This window comes from Cydia splendana, chromosome 6, assembly GCF_910591565.1.
Source record: "Cydia splendana chromosome 6, ilCydSple1.2, whole genome shotgun sequence".
NCBI classification, from domain to species: domain Eukaryota; kingdom Metazoa; phylum Arthropoda; class Insecta; order Lepidoptera; family Tortricidae; genus Cydia; species Cydia splendana.
In genome coordinates this window covers 7581542-7602788 of record NC_085965.1, presented here as the reverse complement: position 1 = coordinate 7602788, position 21247 = coordinate 7581542, and the positions used below count along the sequence as shown (strand labels likewise).

The window sequence follows — 21247 nt, the reverse complement described above, 5'->3', positions numbered from 1 at the left end:
TTTTTTGGAAAGCTGAGGAACTGATCGAGGAACTCATTTCTGTATTTTGTACGCAAAGTGACATACTTTTTTTTAAAGTAATGCCTTAAAATGTTACAAAGTCTTGGGAAAATTACAAAAAATTGTGACTTCAAATCCTTTTTTTTTGGAAAATTTTGGTAAGTTTTGGCAATATTTTTTTATTTCACGTAATCAGTAGTTTATTGGCTATTAGATTAATGCTTTTTTTAATTCCAAATTTGAGTAGTTTTTTCACGATTACCACTTTTTAGTCGAAAGGCGGGTTTTTTAAACAAAAAACTAAAAACTCAAATAACTTGAAAACCAATGAGTTTTGAACCCTGGTTGACTGGACTTAAATCATTGCAAATGACCCATAGAATAACCCCTCTCAAGGAATACGGCGAATTTCCAATCATCCTTTATAATTCAATAAAGCTACATCTTGATGAAATCGCTAATAAAAGTGAACTCTAGTACTGGTGAATAAAACTCAAAATATCATGACCAAATATATTTAGATGCGTGGTCTGCAAGGTAACTTTACAATTTATATTCGAATTTTAAACAATCAACGCTACAAATTTGAATTTCGAATTTTAAACAAGCTCACTGACCAGCAATTACCGGAACTAAAGTTTTTCAATAGAAAGGAGGATGGGTCAATTATACATAGTGCTGCTGACATTTTGGACTAGTCATTGAGTTTTCACTTCTGTCGGCACTCCCGGAGTGCAACCCGTTGTTTTTTTTTTTTAATATTCAATATTACAAAGTGACACAGTTCTGCTTCAGTATCTATTTTAAGAGACTTATATGGAACTGTACTGCAGATACGGTACATATTAATCATAAAATGATACGTAATATATCCAACGGGGAATACCTCTTTAAACCTTTTACTGCGCCTTTTCATGTTGGTATAGTTTGTTTAGTTATTCAGACAAAACTTTCTCGGGTACTTGTAAGGCGGTCTTCATATTGAAATGCTGAATGGGACATTGCTATTATGCTATATACTCGTACATACGTACATTGCGCTGTCTCGCTTACACACCGGAGCAGCGTTCGGATTAGTTCGGATCTGCATCTAATGTGAAGACTGCGCAAGCGAATATAAACAGCGAGGCCTACTTCAATTTTATTGTCTACTTCAATTTACTTACTCAAGTGTTACATACATGCCTAATTGGTTATTTATTGTCAATGTCGTCGCACGGACATGTTGTTTAATTTGCCTACAAATGTGCCTTTAGGCGAAGTAGGTCACTTTCTTAGGAGTCACTTTAAGGATGACTCACGTTAGACCGGGCCGTGTCCGGGCCGGAGCTTCCGGCGCTTACTTTTCTATGACATGACAGGCGATCACATGATGCTTCCCATAGAAAAGTAAGCGCCGGAAGCTCCGGCCCGGACACGTCCCGGTCTAGCGTGAGTTATCCTTTAGAGTTAGTTCAGATGCAGGTATATCACTTTCTGAGAATCCAGCACAAATTCATGGATAAAAAAAACCGGACAAGTGCGAGTCGGACTCGCCCACCGAGGGTTCCGTACTTTTTAGTATTTGTTTGTATAGCGGCAACAGAAATACATCATCTGTGAAAATTTCAACTGTCTAGCTATCACGGTTCGTGAGATACAACCTGGTGACAGACGGACGGACGGACAGCGGAGTCTTAGTAATAGGGTCCCGTTTTACCTTTTGGGTACGGAACCCTAAAAAGAATTAAATCTTATCACCGTGTCGTGGTCGGGCCAGAATCAATGACGCAAGAGAGCAATGATAACTTTTATTATATTGGCACGATCTAGTGATGTTAGGTACTATCTTACTAAACTAAACAAGTTAAATAATTATAAAGGAGAGCGTTAGAATAGAACCGAGTCCAGGCCGGGGCGTCCGACGCTTCGTTTTCTATAGAAAGCATCACGTGATCACCGATCAGCAATCATAGAAAATGACATTTCGGGCGCCTTGACCCGGGCACGGCCTGATCTAGCGTGAGTCATCCTTTAATGCGTGTCCTGTCGCTATAGTCCTTAAACTCTTTAGTGAAGTTAGTTATACATTGTATGGCAGCCTGCGCCGCGTTCCTCGAGGACGAATCGTTGCGACATGCCACTTTGATGTATCCGCCGTACCGAGTGACATACATAATTCACATAGTTCAAGCCACGAATTACTAAACTTGTCAAGCATGCGACTAATGTGTGAGCGTGCCTAGGTGACCTAAGCACAGAATAAGTAATAGTACTACCGTACAGAAAGGACACTTCCTACAAAACCGAAATTTGACAGCGATTCTGGGTCGAATCATGATTTCTAACTTATGGCAGTATCCCTTTCGACTATAGGGTTGTCAAAATCTTATCTGTGGTCGTGCACGCAAAGGGACTTCAAGTTGTGTCAACCTAAGCGCCGGAAGCTCCGCCAGGCCCGGTCTAAAGCCTCCTCCACACTCGTGCACGAATCACGGCGCGAAGCCGTGAACGCGAGTGTGGAGTCGATTTTCGCAGACAGCGAAATCGACTCCACACTCGCGTTCGCGGCTTCGCCCGCGATTCACGCGCATAGTCTGGAGGGGGCTTAACGTGAGTCATCCTTGACCCGAGTAATCGTTTCGTTTATGGAAAGGATCATGTATAGTCAGGTAACTTCGAAAGTAATTTTTAAAATGGCAAATATCTATAAAACAACACTTACGCTACCTACTTACTACCACGCTCACCAAGGCATCTTGCATACTATCGCTACAAAAAAAAAGTACTTTTAGTTTAGTAGCTATTTGCCATTTTCAAAAATTCCGCCTTTTAAGTTACCCCAAAGGACCTTACTTTTTGTCGTCTAGTTTCCAAAATACTCACAAATGTTACTTGGTCACGTTACGTTTCAACCTCCTAGTGAGTATTATATTCTTTGGTTTCAACACAAAAAAGATAAGGCAAACGTTCTAGAGTCTGTGCGGAAAGAGAAGAGTCGTGAAATGTAGGGAAGCCCATACATTCTACGACTCTTCTCTTTCCTCACAGACTCTAGTGCTCGACATGCATAGATGACACCTTGCTGTCAGTGTCACCTCTATTATTGACAATGACTTAAGTTTCAGGGTCAAACAGATCACTGTGTTATGTCTTTCCTGTAGACATACACAAGAGTTAAGGGCTATAAAGGTTAATTTTCTTATTTAACCCTTATCCACGTGAAAAGGTCCTCCTTTTATTTAAAGAACTATGATAAAATCATTACTTACATGCCCACAAGCTGTTAACTATTGCCCACAGGAGAGAAAACTAGTATGTTATCTCGAACAGTACATTTTTCTCTCCTGTGGGCAATAGTTAACAGCTTGTGGGCATGTAAGCAATGATTTTATCATGGTTCTCTAAATAAAAGGAGGACCTTTTCACGTGGATAAGGGTTAAATAAGAAAATTAACCTTTATAGCCCTTAACTCTTGTGTATGTCTACAGGAAAGACATAACACAGTGATCTGTTTGACCCTTCAAGATGTTATGTACTGGGACCGCGTCGAGCACCAGTATGTTTACCTTATGTATTCAAACTAAGTCTAACTCAATCCGCGTCGGATTTAATAAGTCAATAATCGGTCTCTATGATTTGTATGGCACCCGGCGTTAAAGCCAACGAAATCTGAGCTGCGCAGGAGTGGAATTTTGCGGGCATCCTGCCAACGCTCTTTAACATAACCCGTTGCTTGCCCAACCGCTAGATGGAGACGTTTATGTCTCCATCTAGCGTTTCAGATGTTCACGGCTAACATGGCCTATTAGGTTGGTATCTACTGGTCTCGAAATATCCTTCGAACTCTTTCCCCACCGGTTTGCAAAGGTATACTCTGTATCTTTAGGTATCTAAATAAAAGTAAACAAAATCTACCCTCAAATGGCTCCTTAAGCCAGGTGACGGTTGTTGAAAACAATTACATGATCAAATAATGTAGGTTAAAGTCAGGTCGTTCAGTGACTGATCCAGGCGGTTTTGTATTTGGTTGGTTAACCAATAAATGTTATAACTGTAATATCCTGGAGGCACTAGGTGAGCGGATAGGTATAGGTCAATAATAGGCAGCTTACTATTCGAGAGTTTATTCCGGACTGACTCAGGATTTGACACACGTCAATAGTTATATCTATCACTACCTACATACGTCACACTTCTCCACACTTAATTAATACTAAGTAGTAGCATCATAAACGTCTTTCATATAACCTAAATCCTACTAAAATTACAATAAAGGAAACGAGGTATTAAATCCAGTAGTAGCATGCTGCAGATTACATAACCATAGGTATACGCGTACACAGTGTTAACGGGAGAACCCGTTTGTCTAACAATAACAATCGCTATGAGTTTTAACTATAGATCTTCTGTTCAATAAGTACGATTCATAATGGATTAATTATTCGTAAACGTAATCTTGCCAATACATGCTAGTAATGTTGAGTTCTATGACATCTTATCCTAAACCATACATCCTACAAGGATATCACATACTGTAACAAAGCTTCTATTTACTTAAATTACACTACTTAGTTCAATTCCGTTATATAATGCTATTAAGTAGATGCTTCACACTTAAGCGATAGGAATTATTGATCTATTATTTATTGATATGAATCTATTAGTATTTTACTCTAAATATTAAACTTAATTAACCAACACAAATTCCTACTGTTTATACTTTATATGATGGTTTTTTCAATCTACATTGTCTAAGGGGCCGGGACCGAGCCGGTGCAAGGGGGGTCGTCGGCTGATCAACATGCTCATCACCACTCCCCGTATCCTTACCGGGCGTGGAATAGCATTCTATATCCTCTTCCTCCCCTTCCGCCATACTTCGCGCCGGCGAAGCATCGAACATCGGCGTCGAAGGTCCCGCCGACTCGCTCCTGAGCCCACTGGTACTCGCTCGCGGCGTTGTTGGCTCAGCCCTGGGTTTCGGTGGCAAGCTTGGGGATGCATTCGTGGCCATTGTTTCCCTACTTTCCTCATTACTTTTTGGACAGACTATAGAACTCCTCGCCCTCCGTTTTAATTGGTCGATATGGCGGTGAATAATGTTACCCTGACCATCTGTAACGTTATAATCCGTGTCACCTAGAACCCCGGACACCTTACCCGGTTGCCATTTTTCTCCCTTCAGATATTTACGATACCAAACGTCCTCTCCTATTTCGATCCTCCGTTCCGACCCTCCAGCCAAGCGAGTTTGCCGCTGTTGGTTTTTAGTTACCTTCAAACTTACATCCGGTTTTAACAAATCTAAGCGCGTTCGCAATTGCCTACCTGTCATGAGCATCGCGGGGCTCTCGCCTGTGGAACTGTGCGCCGTATTGCGATAGTAAATTAAATATGTGTTGATAGCGTTTAGAATGTCGTTTTTTTCTATTACCGCTTTTTTTATAACTTGTTTTATTACTTTAACCGAATTTTCTGCCGCTCCGTTAGAGGCAGGGTGATAAGGAGCCGTAAAAATCTGTTCTACCCCGTCTAAGGCTAAAAAGTGCGAAAATTCTTTGCTCGAAAACGGCGGCCCGTTATCGCTTATCAATTGTTTAGGTATTCCCCATCTAGCCCATAATTCGGTTAATTTTTGAATGGTTGAAACGGCAGCCGTGCTAGGAACCTGGAATACTTCGACCCATTTTGACATAGCGTCCACTACTATTAAATAAGTTTTCCCGTGAAAAGGGCCCAAGAAATCTACATGCACCCGAGTCCATGCTCGCGTTGGCCACGGCCAGCAGCGCGGCGGGTGTCGCGGCGGGCCGCTCGCCACCGCGGCGCACGGCTCGCACTCACGACACGCCGCCTCCACCGCCTCGTCGAGGCCCGGCCACCACACATAGCTACGGGCCAACGCCTTGGTCTTAACTATACCCATGTGAGGTTCATGCAGAATTCTTAAAACCTTGTCGCGGCACTTCTCCGGTATTACTACCCGGTGCCCCCACATGACACAACCCAACTCGTCATATAATTCTGACTTTCTGTTAAAGTATGGCTTCAATGTATCAAAGTCACAACTATCCGGCCAACCATCGCGAACAAAAGTTAACACTCTAGCCAAAACTGGATCACGCGTAGTATAGTACCTTATCTTATAATAATCTAACAACAACGCGTCTTGCGCGAAATGCAGATATGTTTGCTCGGGAATAGCATCACCAGAATTATTCCGTGTCTCATTGGCATTAGGTAATCTAGACAACCCGTCCGCACAGTTATCCTTCGTATTCACATATTCAATTTCGTAATCATAAGCTGATAATATTATTGCCCACCGCTGCATCCTGCTAGCTGTCATTGTCGGTATACCCGTATTCGGCCCAAATATTGATACTAGTGGTTTGTGATCTGTGCGCAATGTGAAATGACGTCCGTAAAGATACTGGTGGAATTTCTTTACACAAAAAATAATACCTAAGGCTTCGCGGTGTATCTGCGAATAATTCGCCTCTGCGCTGTTTAAGGTACGAGATGCGTACGCGACCGGGCGTTCGCCATCCGGTCCAATTTGGGTCAAAACCGCCCCCACCCCCCGTGGCGACGCGTCACAAGTCGCTATCAATCGTTTACTCGGATCATAATGCCTTAATACTTGAGCGCCCGACAATAATTGTTTTACCTGCACGAAAGATTCCCCGCACTCCTTGCTCCAGTGCCACTCCGCCTCCTTTTTTAATAGTTTATAAAGTGGTGACAATATTAAACTGAGATTTTTAAGAAACCTTCCGAAAAAATTTACCGTCCCTAAGAACGACCTTAACTCCGATACGTTACGAGGTTGAGACATTTGCAGAATCGCCTTTATCTTTGTTGTATCCGGTTTGATGCCCTCCCTAGTAACTACATACCCTAAGTATGTGACTTCCTTAGCCAAAAAAACACATTTATTTTTCCTTAACTTCAATCCGTTAGTAAGTAAACGCTGAAAAACCGCTTCTAAAGCGTGTAGATGTTCCGATTTAGTTTTGCCACCGATAATTACATCGTCTAAAAATATTTGTACATTAGGTATATTACCCAATAAATTTATCATAATACGCTGAAATATTCCTACACTAGATGATAAGCCGTACACCAGTCTGTTATACTGAAACAGCCCTCGGTGGGTGTTAATAACCGTATAACATTTAGACTCGTCCAGTTCAATTTGGTTGTACGCTTGTGAAAGATCAATTTTACTAAAGTACATATTGCCATTTAAATTTACAAGAACATCTTCTATTTTAGGGAGAGGATACCGATCAACCAACAAATACGGGTTTAAGGTAGTTTTATAGTCTGCACAAATTCTAAGGGAGCCGTCCGGCTTATTAATAGGTACCAGTGGTGACGCCCAGTCCGAGCAGTCGACGGGTTCGATGACGCCGGCGCTCAGCATGGCGTCCAGTTCGGCGTCCACGCGCTCGCGCAGCGCGTACGGCATCGGGCGTGCGCGATGGAACACCGGTGCTGCGCCCTCCCGCACCCTCAAGGTCGCCTTGCCGCCCTTGTACCGGCCCAGTCCATCGCTGAACAACGCCTCATATCTGTCGAGCAATTTCACAATATCTTGTTTACCTTGTCCGTTAGCCTCATTTATTACGTAATTACACGTTAACTTAGGTATATTTATGTTTAGTTCGACCAACCACTGCCTGCCCAACAAAGAAGTCGAGCCACCCTCAATAATGTACAACTCCAATTGTTTACTGCACTCATTGTAGGTCACTAAGGGTCGAATGATACCTAAAGGCCTAATAGATGGGCCAGTGAGATAATTGAACACAGTTTTATCCCTTTCTATATTTACATGGGAAAAATATCGGTCATATGTGGCCTTACTGATGCAAGACATTGCCGCACCTGTATCTACTTCCATATTAATAACTGTATTGTCTATACATATTGGTAAACTCACCGCCGGGTAGTTATTTAAACATAGGTGATGTAATTCTTCCTCGATGTCTCCGCCGTAATCCTCACTCGGTTCGTGATCGGCCACCCCAAAATGCATGGCACTCCGCGCCGGCGTCGCCGCCGCTGCCCCTCCGCGCCGGGCCGGCGCCCGCGCTCCTCCACGGCCCGCGGTTCCCGGTGCCGAGCCCCAGTCCGGGCACACCCGCCGCAAATGGCCTGTACGCTGACACTTGCTGCACACATAGTCCCGGAACTTGCAATTCGCGTAATTATGACTGCGCGCGCCACAGGCGTCGCAGTGCCTCTCCTGCCGGCCATTAAAGTATGCATTTCGCCGCTGTTGCGTAACTACCGGCGCCCGCAATTGTCCTCCATTGAATGTAGATGTACCCGATCGCGCCCGACTCGCAAACATAACGGCCTGCGCATCTCCCGTCCCACTCGAACTCGTTACCTTTCCCTGCTCCACTAACGCCGCGTCCCTCTCTGCTGCCTCCAATGATGTTGCAAGTTTGACTGCATTTGCGAAGGTTATGTTGTCGTCCTCCGCAAAAAGCCGTTGCCTAATTAAGTCGCTGATTAAGCCACAAATGAATTGATCCCTTAGATTTCCATTTAACTCTGAGCCAAATTTACAATGCTTGGACAGCTTTTTCAACTCCGCCACATACGTAGATACATTTTCACCGACATTTTGCCGCCTTTGTCGAAACCGGTATCTTTCCGCTAAAGACGACGGTGTTGGCTGCAAATGATGTGACATTAATTCCTTTATTTTAATTAAAGTTAGATCCGATGGTTTTGTAGGACTGGCCAAGTTCTCCAGCAGCTCATATGCCTCATCTCCCATCGCTGCAATTAATACCGGCACTTTCATTTCGTCTTGCACTTTGTTCACCTTGTAGTACATTTCCACGCGATCCATGTACGATGACCATGCGCCATTGCTGACGTTAAATTCATGTAACTTGCCGATAGACATTTAATTTATTTATTTAAATTACTGCACACGCGAAATTATCCCATCCTCGTCGCCACTGTAATATCCTGGAGGCACTAGGTGAGCGGATAGGTATAGGTCAATAATAGGCAGCTTACTATTCGAGAGTTTATTCCGGACTGACTCAGGATTTGACACACGTCAATAGTTATATCTATCACTACCTACATACGTCACAATAACTACCCGAAAATGTACAAATTATTTGTTTACTTTTTTTTAAATAAGTACCTAAAGATACAGACAGACATAGATCGGTCCGAGGTTTTCTATAGAAAGCATCACGTGATCAACGCTCAACAGTCATAGGAAACGAAGTGTCGGAAGTCTCGGACCCGTACCGTTCTAGCGTGAGTCATCCTTAAAACTTCACATTCCACATTTGTACTAAGTAGTTTATTCATAAATGACTGTTTTTCTCGTCTGTACCTGGACATTATATAGAGTTAGACCAAGAAAAGTCTGCAGAGATTTTGATAGCCCACGACAGTGCAAGTGTTATTTTCAACGTCAAACTTCTATGAAATTATGACGTACGAATAACACTTGCACTGCGTGGGCTAACAAAATCGCTGCAGACTTTTCTTGTTCTAACTCTATGTTGCAACACTCGTATCAGGATTACCTATACGATTTCCATTTTAGCCTACAGTCGAATACTTAACGACTGTAGAATAGCATATTTATAACCGGATGATATTTGTGGCTTTCCATTAAAGAAGGGTTCTTATGCTTCAAGTGCAATAAGGTCCTTTTTCCTACATTGCACTCTAGACCGTTAACCTGAACCTGTTATGTCTTAACTATAAACAAGGATAACTTGAGTTGTAAACATATGCACTGAACATATAAATAGGTACATTAGCATTTTCTGCATTATTTAGTCGGTCGATCCACCACCAAAGCTAACAGTTAATTTTGTTACGTCTTGAGTTCTTACCATACTCTATGTAAGTCATAAGGTAAGGTGGGTTAAGACTAACATAGTTTATTTTGCTCGGGGCAAGACAAAAAGTATGAGGATTCCATACAAGTGATGATGGTCTTAACCTGGTGATAGTCTTACCTTACCTTACCTTAATGAAAAACTTTTACTTTGAAGCCAATCTCAAAATACTACTTTTTAGTCTACGAAATTATCTATCATCTGACCCTCCAAACCAAAGAGAAATCTTGTCAATTCTGGGAATATTAGGTTTGCAAGCGGACCCCGGGCACGGTAAGCCCTGAGCCCTGACATAGGTAAAGTCAGGACAAAGTTAAGAAAGATTAGTAGCTAGGATTAGTAATATTACCGTACACGTAACACTAAATAAGCGTTAAAATTGTGCAAGTAATTTCAGTCACAGCCCAGAATCAAACCCGCGGCTAATCGAGACCGCATCGAGCCGATACCGATTAAGAAATATTTAAATGGTTGCCGGATTAACAAATATTTAAACAAAGTAAGGGTTTCCCCAGATATATCGACGCGCATTCGGTCGGTATTTTCTGTAAAAATGCACCCAATGGAGAAGAGAATGCCAAAAATGTATTATAATGTAGTTAAACGCAAAAGGTGACAGTTCCAAACAACTGACAGGCTGATATCGTCCGGCGAACTGGTAATCTGCGGGCCCCTTTACAATTTATGAAGTAATTTAGACGTCAAACCTAGATTAACTTGATTTAGATCTTCAGACAAAACACCGCTGGGCGTAAAAATTATTCATTCCATTGTTACAGGCTAAACGGTTTAGGAGTTGCGTTAGGACTGACAACTGTACATGCACAAACAAGCGTGGGATACTCGAACCTTGGACTGAAACTTAAACCGATTAAACAGATTATAATTATGATCTGTGCTATTAATAATACGCGTATATAGAGATTATGTCTTTTACCGTTTATCCATTCCCCCTTAGAGGATATAACCAAAGGGAGTAGTCATTAACAGGCGTTCCCCTCTGTCGAAAATAGGCGGCCAATGGTCATACACATTATATGTAGGAACTGACGTTTATCTGACATGGCTATTTTTACGGTACCTATACATTTGACGTGCCCCTCCCCCGCAAAAATCGGCAGACTGTTTTGTACCGAAAATTACAGACAAGTCTCCGTTTGGTTATATCCTCTAAGATTCCCGCGTCACTCTCGCAACTTAAGTACGAGAATAATTGTTAGAAAGTGACGTCCACGGTGACAACCGAAACAAACGAGTACACAAGCGCAACCCGAACTTTTATCATTTATCGTGCCATGGATCACTCACTCAAATATGTTGTTAGAAAGTGACGGCCACGATGAAAGCGCGACCATTTTCCGAACGTGATAAGTCCGTCCCTACACAACAATATTTTGGGTAGACCTCGAAGATCTTGACGCTAAACGCCAGCTTTGAAAATCTCGGTCAAAGCCCTCCTGCATATACACATAAGACTCAAATGGCGAGCTTTACTGCATGTCTTGCGGCCGGAAGTTTAGAAGAAAACTCGGTTTCGCAAGTCACGTTCGAGCCCATGCACGTCAGACTTTACTGAATACCTGATACTGATTTGTCCGGGTGTCGTCGTCGACGGATACGTCTGGGAGGACATCATCATCATCATTTTGGATAGATTTTGTTTTTCCCCATCTCCATTCAATCTTACCTTCAGGTACTTACTAGCTTACTTTACCATTATTTTGGCTGCAATGCCAATTTTAAGACTTAATTTTGGATTTCAAGAGCCTAATATAAATCCTGGTCTTTTAAAGGGGCCCACTGATTAACAGTCCGCCGGACGGTATCGGCCTGTCAGTTGTTCGGAACTGTCAAAATTTTCTGACTGAATTAACTGACAGGCCGATACCGTCCGGTGGACTGTTAATCAGTGGGCCCCTTAATAGGCTTGCGTTGGAATCCAACACGTAGAGTCCCTTCGGAGAGCTGTATTGTCATGTAGACTTAATCATTATTAAACTTGTGAACTTAAAATCGTGTTAACAAAGCTAGTTCACCACAATTATTACGTTAGATGACCCATTACGATACGTTTAATGGTTCAACAATGAATAGCAAACGGCCGGTGTTATGCTGTACGCTGTACGAGTCAGGTGCCAATGTCATGTTGGGTAACCGGCAATGAATACATTCGGACGCTATTCCGTTTTATTTTTTGACAGTTTGTGAGATGACCATTATGAAACTAACCACGTGTTCATTTTCAAATAATGGACGACAGACGCCAGCCTAGACGGTAGCCATTTTTTTTTCTCTAGCCTATTTTGGTGTCCCACTGCTGGGCAGAGGCCTCCCCTCGTTTTCTCCACTCGAGCTATTTTATTACGAGGCAAAATTAAAATCGTTAGTTATCATGTGCCGTATCCGTACGGAACAATTTGTTTTATTTCGTACTTTAGAAGATATGCTACAATGCACATATTGTGAAACCTGGATTCTAATGTTTGTTCTATATATATGTATGATTGGACAGAAGTGGACAAATTATTTAGATTAGTGACTCAATTATAATTGCTGTGATTATAAGACTGATACTAATTATAAGATCTCATAGTTTGACATGGAGATATACGGGTACGATATAGGAATGGGTACGTTTTAGGGACGATTAGGCCTAAATCGTACCTTTTCCAATTGATTTTAATTTTTTTATCTCAGAAGTTGTTGAGGTTTAAGTTTAACTTGTTACTTTTGTTGATTCGTTACTGAATAAAGATTCTTTAAACACCATTTGTATTTTTTTATTAGTTGTATTTCCAAGCAAAATTAGCATTTTCTCTTAAGGGGTACGAATTAGGCAAGTTTCCCCTAAGAGTTTATTTAGTACCCAACGTAAGTGAACAGACATTGACTTTGAGGACAGGACAATAGTGTGAATTTGGAGACCTCGACGCTTGGACGCGATCTAATTACCTGGGTGCGAATTCGAGTCACATTCTTCACAACAGCTAACAATTAAAAAAAATCAAAAGTCTTAACGTAGTGACGGAAGAGTGATTTTTGCTGAGCTGGTTTTTTAGAGGTTTGTACCATACAATTTAGGAAAACTAATAAAACAACATTAAGAGCCAACGGGAGTGGTCATTTCTCCAGACAAACGTACTCCTCGTTTTCCTCCGTGGTTTTTGAAGCTAGAGCAATGATTTTTTCAACACAGATTAATATTGTCAATATCTGTGTCGGACCGTTTTGCTTTTTTTGATATTTTTGTTTTTAAGGCGCTAGAGCCCTTCAAAAATGGCCAAAATGGCCTAATTGACTATGCCGCAATGAGAGGCGTGGCATTCAAAACTGATATCAATTAGCCAAAAAAGCAAAACAGTCCGACACAGATAATTTCATAATCATTTAGATTTCCAAATTTGGTTACGATTGGTTAAGTTTTGGAGGAGGAAACAGAGGAGTACGAAACCTCGCTTTTTGAGATTTTTACGCAGGATTTTTCGCCTTGTCCTTATCGCACTACTTTTAGGTGCCGCTTCCGTTAGCGAGACGGGTATATTTACCTAAAATATTTAAAACTCAGCTCCTGTTTCGTCTTAACTTGATCTGAACAGTTATACGGAGGTATTCAATGGGTCACGTACATTTGTATTTGCCTGACAGACACACAAAAAGGATTAATCTTGTCGATTAACTGTCTCACAATTTTTATTTGTTTTGAAAAAGAAATACTTAATAGTTATTTTGTTTTTTGTTTCCAGTTAACTAGAAAGATTACAATAGTGGCTGTGATAGTCATAGCCAGTTATCATTGAGCATATTCCTGAGTTTTGTGACACCTATTGATGTCCTGTGTCCGCATTAAAAATATTTGAAAACCTCACATATCTATCTAGGTATAGTAACACCGTTTCGTGTGTCTTTTGTATTTAAATGGCAGGTCTCAAAACCTATAAAAAAACCTTAAAATGGTGCTTGAATTATGTAGGTACAATAATTCTTATCGGAACCATTTTCCCCTGTTTCCCCGTATCAATGAGATGTGTTTCTTGTTGATCAGATCTAATATAAGCGCATTGTCGGTGGAATCGAAAGCTGCGCGCGCGCCGGCAGCTCTCTAGAAAGCTCCAACCGGTCGCGGGAACGCCGGCGAGCATGCGCGGTGCTGTCGGCGGAGTTGACACGAATGTGAAATAGAAACACTAATACATTATATATTATATATATAAACTTGAAATAAAATAGGTAATCACACACGTAGGTGTCGTAGGTAGGATAATAATATTAATACCTTATGTATCTAATTAAATTCTACTGTAAATATAATTTTCCTCTTACTATGCGATAATACTGCATGGCTGTAATCGCGTGTATACGCACACGCAGTTTAAGTGTTATTTTAAACGTCAGAGTTCAATGAAAATATGACGTATATATAACACTTGCACTGAGTGTGCTATCGAAATCATTGCAGACTTTACCTTGGTCTAACTCTAATAGTATTAATACCAGTTAGAGCGATTTTTTATAGGCGATAAAAAGGGCAAGTAAAAAAGCTACCGTTCTATATTCATTGATTAAGATCATTATTTAAAGGCATGGTGTCAGGCAAAGGCATAATGTAGTCAGTTCGAATCAAAAACCTGACCATGGCCAGTTATACATTTAAAATTAGAATTTCATAGATACTTTAACGAAGCAATGTTTCATTTTCGCAATTTTTTTTTTCGTATGATTTTTTGTGTTACTCTACTTCAGAGATTTACAGTTTTTAAGTACTGTACCGCTTCTGTGGTTAAGGTGGTAAAATCCTCCACTTTCCCATGGTATTTGGTTAGAGGACAGTCAAATACCGTGTGGTGTACGGTCTGCTCGGCTGCTCCACACCGACATACCTACTGGTGATTTGCACCAGTTCCATTTGTGCCACAAATAAGCACAGTTTCCAACATGCACCAAACGCGTCGGGTCACTAATTTATTTATATAAATGTTATATTTTTGTTGTCTGAATGTAAACATATCGTGTTGCTTTTCGTTAACCAATAACGTAAGATCATGTGAAACGGCTCTTACGTTGTAAAAGCGTCGAATTCAAAATGCGCACCTCGAATGCTAACTTAGAAAATGTGTGTTTTATATGGGATAGAAACTACATACTACCAGGTGTTATAGATGTAGTGACATACACTCATACATAACGAGTATACCTATCTACCTGTCGGAAGAGGAAGTCACATTATGCTGTTATATTGTTATGGCACTAGAACGAGATCGTTGGAGGAAATTATGGAGGTTGTAGTAGGCTGTTAAGGAAAAATTGCGTAGAATTATGTGCCGAGTATACTGGCAGTCAGTTGATTTGGAGTAAGTACCAAGGAAGCAATTACAATTTTAATTTCAAATAATGCCTGTAAAACATTTATTTACATACAATATATATACAGTGGTACTACTAAACGAAATTAATAACTAGCTTAAATCTAAAATAGGCCCTTGAGGCATTGTACCAAGGATGCTGGCAGCATTTCCTCGCTGTATCGCAATGCTGATACGTTGTGCGAGGTAGCCGCCAGCTCTTCGGTCACCAGTTACGTCAACCAGACGCTTCGCGATTTCTGCGAACAACTTATGCGCGCTGGGACCCCATGGACCTAGAGTTTCAACACCAAATGGTACAAAATGGTACTCTCTACCGAGGCTCTTAATAATGCCTTAAATTCCTTAACGTTTTAACCTAAAATATATCGGTTTTTTTTTATCTATTAAACTTAAGTAAATAGGTAGAAAGTGTGTGCGTAATTTTCTATCGACTCAAAATTAAAATAAGAATGGTTTTGAACTTGTAAATAACCAGACATCGTAAATTTTATAGCATTTTCGGTGCAGCGGAGTGGTGTTAACGGAATTAGTATAAACAATGTCAATCCTAATGATTAATTAGCGTTAATTACGTTCATATTAACCTTAATTTTACCATTTCAGTTGGAATTATCTATACCATCAATTCCGTTAACACCACTGCTGCACCAAATATGCTCTAAATTTACGATGTCTGTAAATAACAACACAAATTATAAAGATTCTATATTCCTTTTTAAATATAAATAAGGATTTTGGGAGTTCTGGCGATCCATGGGAGGCTGCCCGGCAATGGGACACTCAAATAGGTTGGTAAAAAAATTGGCAGACGACAGTTTTATGGCACATTTCTTTCCATTTAGTGAAATAGTAATTAACTCTTTAATACTAACACTTTTAGATTTAAGCTATTTATTAAGTTAATTTTGTATTTGTACAGTTACTGTAATCCTCTGTATATATCTATAGTTCCTTATTAAGTTATTACCATGTTCATCAAAACATACGTTTATTAAGTTCCACTCTACTGGACACCGGCAGGTATTTATCAGCAAAGTCAACGACCTCTAGCTCTACAGTCCACCCATGCAGCCTGCACCTTTCCAAGTGCAAGGTGACTTTCACTCGACGCGTTTGCACTTTCGATTTTACCTGTACCTGTATGGTCTACAGAACCAGTAGCCTATGTACAGTCAGCAGCAATAGTAGTGGATGAAACGACGCTGCAAAAGTGTCTGCCAACCTGGAACACTTCGAAATAATTAATAATAATTATAGAGTAGTATCTCTGCCTCTACAGTTTGAGCTTAAAAGTATTTGCCACAGACTTGTTCTACATGCAGAGACATATCAATGTTTGTTAACCTGTTAGCGCCTCTTACACCATTCCACTAACCCGGGGTTAACAGGTTAAACCTGGAGTTACCATGGTTACCAGTACAATATGACGCTGAGTTAACGGTTTAACCGTTTTATCCCGAGTTAGTGGGATGGTGTAAGTGGCGCTTAGAAAATTAACCCGAACATAATGTACCTCCTAAAAGAGCTTTACGACAGTAAACTAACATAAGTTACTTACTACCAACATACTACTAATCTTTCGCTTGCACTGAACTCAAAATAAGCACTCGAAGAAAAATCAAATTTTGCTCTCTTGTTGTACATCAAAAAATCAAACTTTGCTCTCTTGTTGTACTAGTAACTAGTAAGTAAGCTGTTATTATTTTAGTTTCTTCCCTGTTTACATGTATATTTACAAGAAAATAAACATTACAAAACGCAAAATGCGAAATCTGGCAACTAGTTAACATTTTAAATTAGCATTTACCTTAAAAGCGAAAAATATCTGACTTTGCTCTTACATTTTTGTGCGACAAATATGGCAAATGTTGCTTTTTTAAAGTACAAAATTACCTTAATCCTTTTAATTGTAAAGCAAATTTAAAGAATTTCACAACGAAATAACACCAGATGATAAAGTAGATAGGTAGGTATAAAAAATTCACAGATTTCGTGCCTCACACGACTATCGAGCACATTGGAAATGAATCTACGGAATTCGAAAACATATTGTCGCTGAGCGACGAGAAACTAATAAAATAGCACGAATAAAATTATCTCTCCCTCTCCCTCTCCCTCTCCCTCTCCCTCTCGCTCTCGCTCTCGCTCTCGCTCTCGCTCTCGCTCTCGCTCTCGCTCTCCCTCTCCCTCTCCCTCTCCCTCTCCCTCTCCCTCTCCCTCTCGCTCTCGCTCTCGCTCTCGCTCTCGCTCTCCCTCTCCCTCTCCCTCTCCCTCTCCCTCTCCCTCTCCCTCTCCCTCTCCCTCTCCCTCTCCCTCTCCCACTCCCACTCCCTCTCCCTCTCCCTCTCCCTCTCCCTCTCCCTCTCCCTCTCCCTCTCCCTCTCCCTCTCCCTCTCCCTCTCCCTCTCCCTCTCCCTCTCCCTCTCCCTCTCCCTCTCCCTCTCCCTCTCCCTCTCCCTCTCCCTCTCCCTCTCCCTCTCCCTCTCCCTCTCCCTCTCCCTCTCCCTCTCCCTCTCCCTCTCCCTCTCCCTCTCCCTCTCCCTCTCCCTCTCCCTCTCCCTCTCCCTCTCCCTCTCCCTCTCCCTCTCCCTCTCCCTCTCCCTCTCCCTCTCCCTCTCCCTCTCCCTCTCCCTCTCCCTCTCCCTCTCCCTCTCCCTCTCCCTCTCCCTCTCCCTCTCCCTCTCCCTCTCCCTCTCCCTCTCCCTCTCCCTCTCCCTCTCCCTCTCCCTCTCCCTCTCCCTCTCCCTCTCCCTCTCCCTCTCCCTCTCCCTCTCCCTCTCCCTATCGATAATTCACAACAAACACCGATAACGAACTCTGCGAAACATGAAGTCATAAATGTCATGTGAAAAATGTCGTTCTGACTTTTTGACTATTTAAAGGTTAGGCTACAGGGCAAACCCTTAACCCGATCGTCTTTGTTTTAGGCTCAAATTGTAGCTGACTAAATTGTCCAGAGCCGTTTTTCTCAAATTTTTGATATCATTCTTCGTTTCCAAATTATCGAGCACCAAAATCAAAAATTCGGAAAAAATTGAATTTTATTTTCACTATTTCGACCATAACTTTTTTTGTTTTTGACTTTCTCGAATAATTATTTTTGCACCTTACAGCTCTCGTGATTATGCGTCTTTTGAGCCTATTTTTTAATATCATATCTTCACAACTTTCCGAGATATAAGGGGATCGCACTTTTTCGTGAAATCGGAGCCTATACTGGAGCGAACGAAAAGACATTTCCAATGTCAAAAATCGTGAATCAACGTGCACATGTACCTATGCATGCGTAGGTATACCTAATTCGAGTTTTATATACAAAAAAAAATACGCCTATTTACCGTTTCCTTATTGAAGTTAATGCCGTATTTTGCGGTGCGTATGGACTATAAGTCACGCTCCGTTATGTAGATATCGTTATATTATCGTTATCAATATCACTAAAAAAATAATGCACATCACTTTCCATTTTACTGCGTTGTTTCATAAACTGGATAATGTATGAGTATTTTAACACATGCAATTTCAAGGAGCGTGATAATTAAAAATACGAGTATGTCAGCGTAGCAGTGTAGCGGCCATCTCCATATAAAATAATACGGCTAAATATTGGATGTCGTAGTATTTTATATGCATACGGCCGCTTCATATGAAGGCACCGCTATCCTAGGAAACCAGAGATTTACGCCTCGATCACGAAAAACACGGTCTAAATTTACCCTAAATTGTAAATAAACTGGGACTTAACCATAGTTTTGTCGAAACATCTTCGGCTTTTGGCAAAATTTTCTATTACCTAACCGCGGTTTATCTTATGTACCTAGTAGTACCTACTTATTCCAGTTATTACCTATTATGATATAACATAAATATAAAACTTCATAATAATAATTGGTAGCGTGACCAATCTAGATCAATACGATCGTATTATTGTTATTGTTTTATAATACACGCTTTTCCCTATTGTTCTACAAATTGTAAAACGTACTTTTTAGTAGGTAGGTACATCGTAAAAGTCGGTGAGATTATCTCTCACTCATTTCTTCGCTACAAAATAGAGATGTCTCGTTAACGTACCCACTATTCTTTTGTACTCTTGCCTTATTAGATCTTAATTACCTTGTTAGAGATGGATTATATTTTTATCTTCATAGTTCGGTAACCGTCGTACCATGTATTGATTACTTGATAACTAGGTACTTAGATACTATGGCTGAACTGAATGGGTTATTAATAATAACTTATTATAAACATAAATATAACGTTGGCCGTTATTATTATGAGCCCATATTGTCCCACTGCTAGGCAAAGGCCTCCCTCGTTCTCCACGTATCCCTATCCCCTGATGTCTTCCACCAGTTTCTGTCAAAGGCCTACCGTGACGCCTTACAATTTGTGGAACCCAACGTTAGTTGTATACCTGCAAAATAAATTAGAAACGAAATACAGCTTTCAATTCGCCTCCTACAACTATTTCAAATAAGAATAAAAATTGCAAAATAAATCAGAGCAACAGACAAGTAGACTCCTATCAGAACTCACTAGAATTTAACAGTAGGTACAACCGGTCTTAATCCAAACCCCGGCTAGTCCGGTTGTAACGGAACTAGGATCAAAACTGTATTACAAGATTTACAAGTTATGGCATCAAGCACTTCTAAGAATATTGTAGCACTACCTACAATCTAGTCTAGAGGTACGTACTCGTACTTGTCTTCATATACTTTAGACTTTCAATTATTTTCGTCGGTACTTTTAAACTTTGGGTTAATTTTACCTACTCAGAAACATTCACGAGTCTACATACTCTACGTACGTCTAAAGGATAATTTACGCCAGACGCCGAGTCCCTGTTGAGCCTTCCGACACTTCGTTTTCTTAGACGGGTGATCGGTGATCACGTCATGATTGCTATAGAAAATTGAAGTGTCGGATGCCTCGGCCCCGACCCGGCCCGTTCTAGCGTGAGTCATCGCTAATTGTTCCAACCCATTTTTCAGCGTTTCTTCATATTTGGATGTTTGTATCCACTGTATCCAGTAGGTATTCCAACCACTCTCGCGATGTCCATAATTTATAACCCAGCATTTTCTCATTAAAACTTTCCATAAATTAAAATATTGGAAATTTTTATTTGTCTTTAAAAACGACAGTATTATGTGAAAAGAATCCATCATTAAATATGTATAAAAAATCATATCCGAAGTTATGGCATTACTTCCAACAATATTGTGTCACTAGTTAATTATTTCATTAGATTTCGCGTGCGTAGATATGGTGACAAGGCTCCATCGGCGCGATTTCATATTCCCACAATTGTCTTTAAAAAAACATCTGTGAATGGGATTAAATAGAAACTAGATCGTTCCGCGATTGTTAAGCTTTTTGCCAAGTTTGCATTATTGGTGAAAATGCTTATGTTTATCACGGCAGCATTTAGCTTTTACTATAAAACACATTTGGCGTTGAAATTAATAGTCTCCATTCGAAGTGTTGAAGTAAGCTTCTTGTGGATAGAAAACAGTGAAAGCAGATCTGTGGATATTTATCGACATTAATTCGATTTAAGGTCAATGTGGCTAATTTGTCATAGGGACTTTTCCGTCCACTAGCGTCTCGAACAAAGAACAACATTGATAATTGTGGTTTATTCCCTGATCCCTATAAGACAGGTTTACCTAGTTTAGGGCTCAGGACACTATTCCTAGGCTGTCTAACAATAAAATACTTACTCCTAAAAATGTAATACCCTTCTATGTAATAAGCTGCATTTTTGATAGATAAACAAATCATTTTTCATTTTCATTTTCAATTTCGTCGACAAAGCAGCGAATGCTTCTAGTTTCAGCAATCAAAAGCAAATGGTTTTCTACGATTGAAAATCAAAGAAATATACGCTCGTGGATAGAATAGTCCCTATGACGGAATTAGCCACATTGACCTATATTGTATTGTACCAATTTAACTAAATGTTGCAACGCAAGCACACTCTTTCCCAACAAATACAGGGG

The 21247-nt window shown here is 40.7% G+C and overlaps 1 long non-coding RNA gene across 1 annotated transcript; it reads right to left on the bottom strand.

Annotated features, from left to right (window-relative positions):
- Nucleotides 1–4091: 4091 nt before the first annotated feature.
- Nucleotides 4092–8243, bottom strand: LOC134791342 (uncharacterized). The gene is made up of 2 exons (XR_010144286.1): nucleotides 7932–8243; nucleotides 4092–7560 (listed from the first exon to the last, which is right to left on the bottom strand). It is a non-coding gene; the product is annotated as an uncharacterized LOC134791342 (long non-coding RNA).
- Between the last annotated feature and the right edge of the window lie 13004 nt (nucleotides 8244–21247).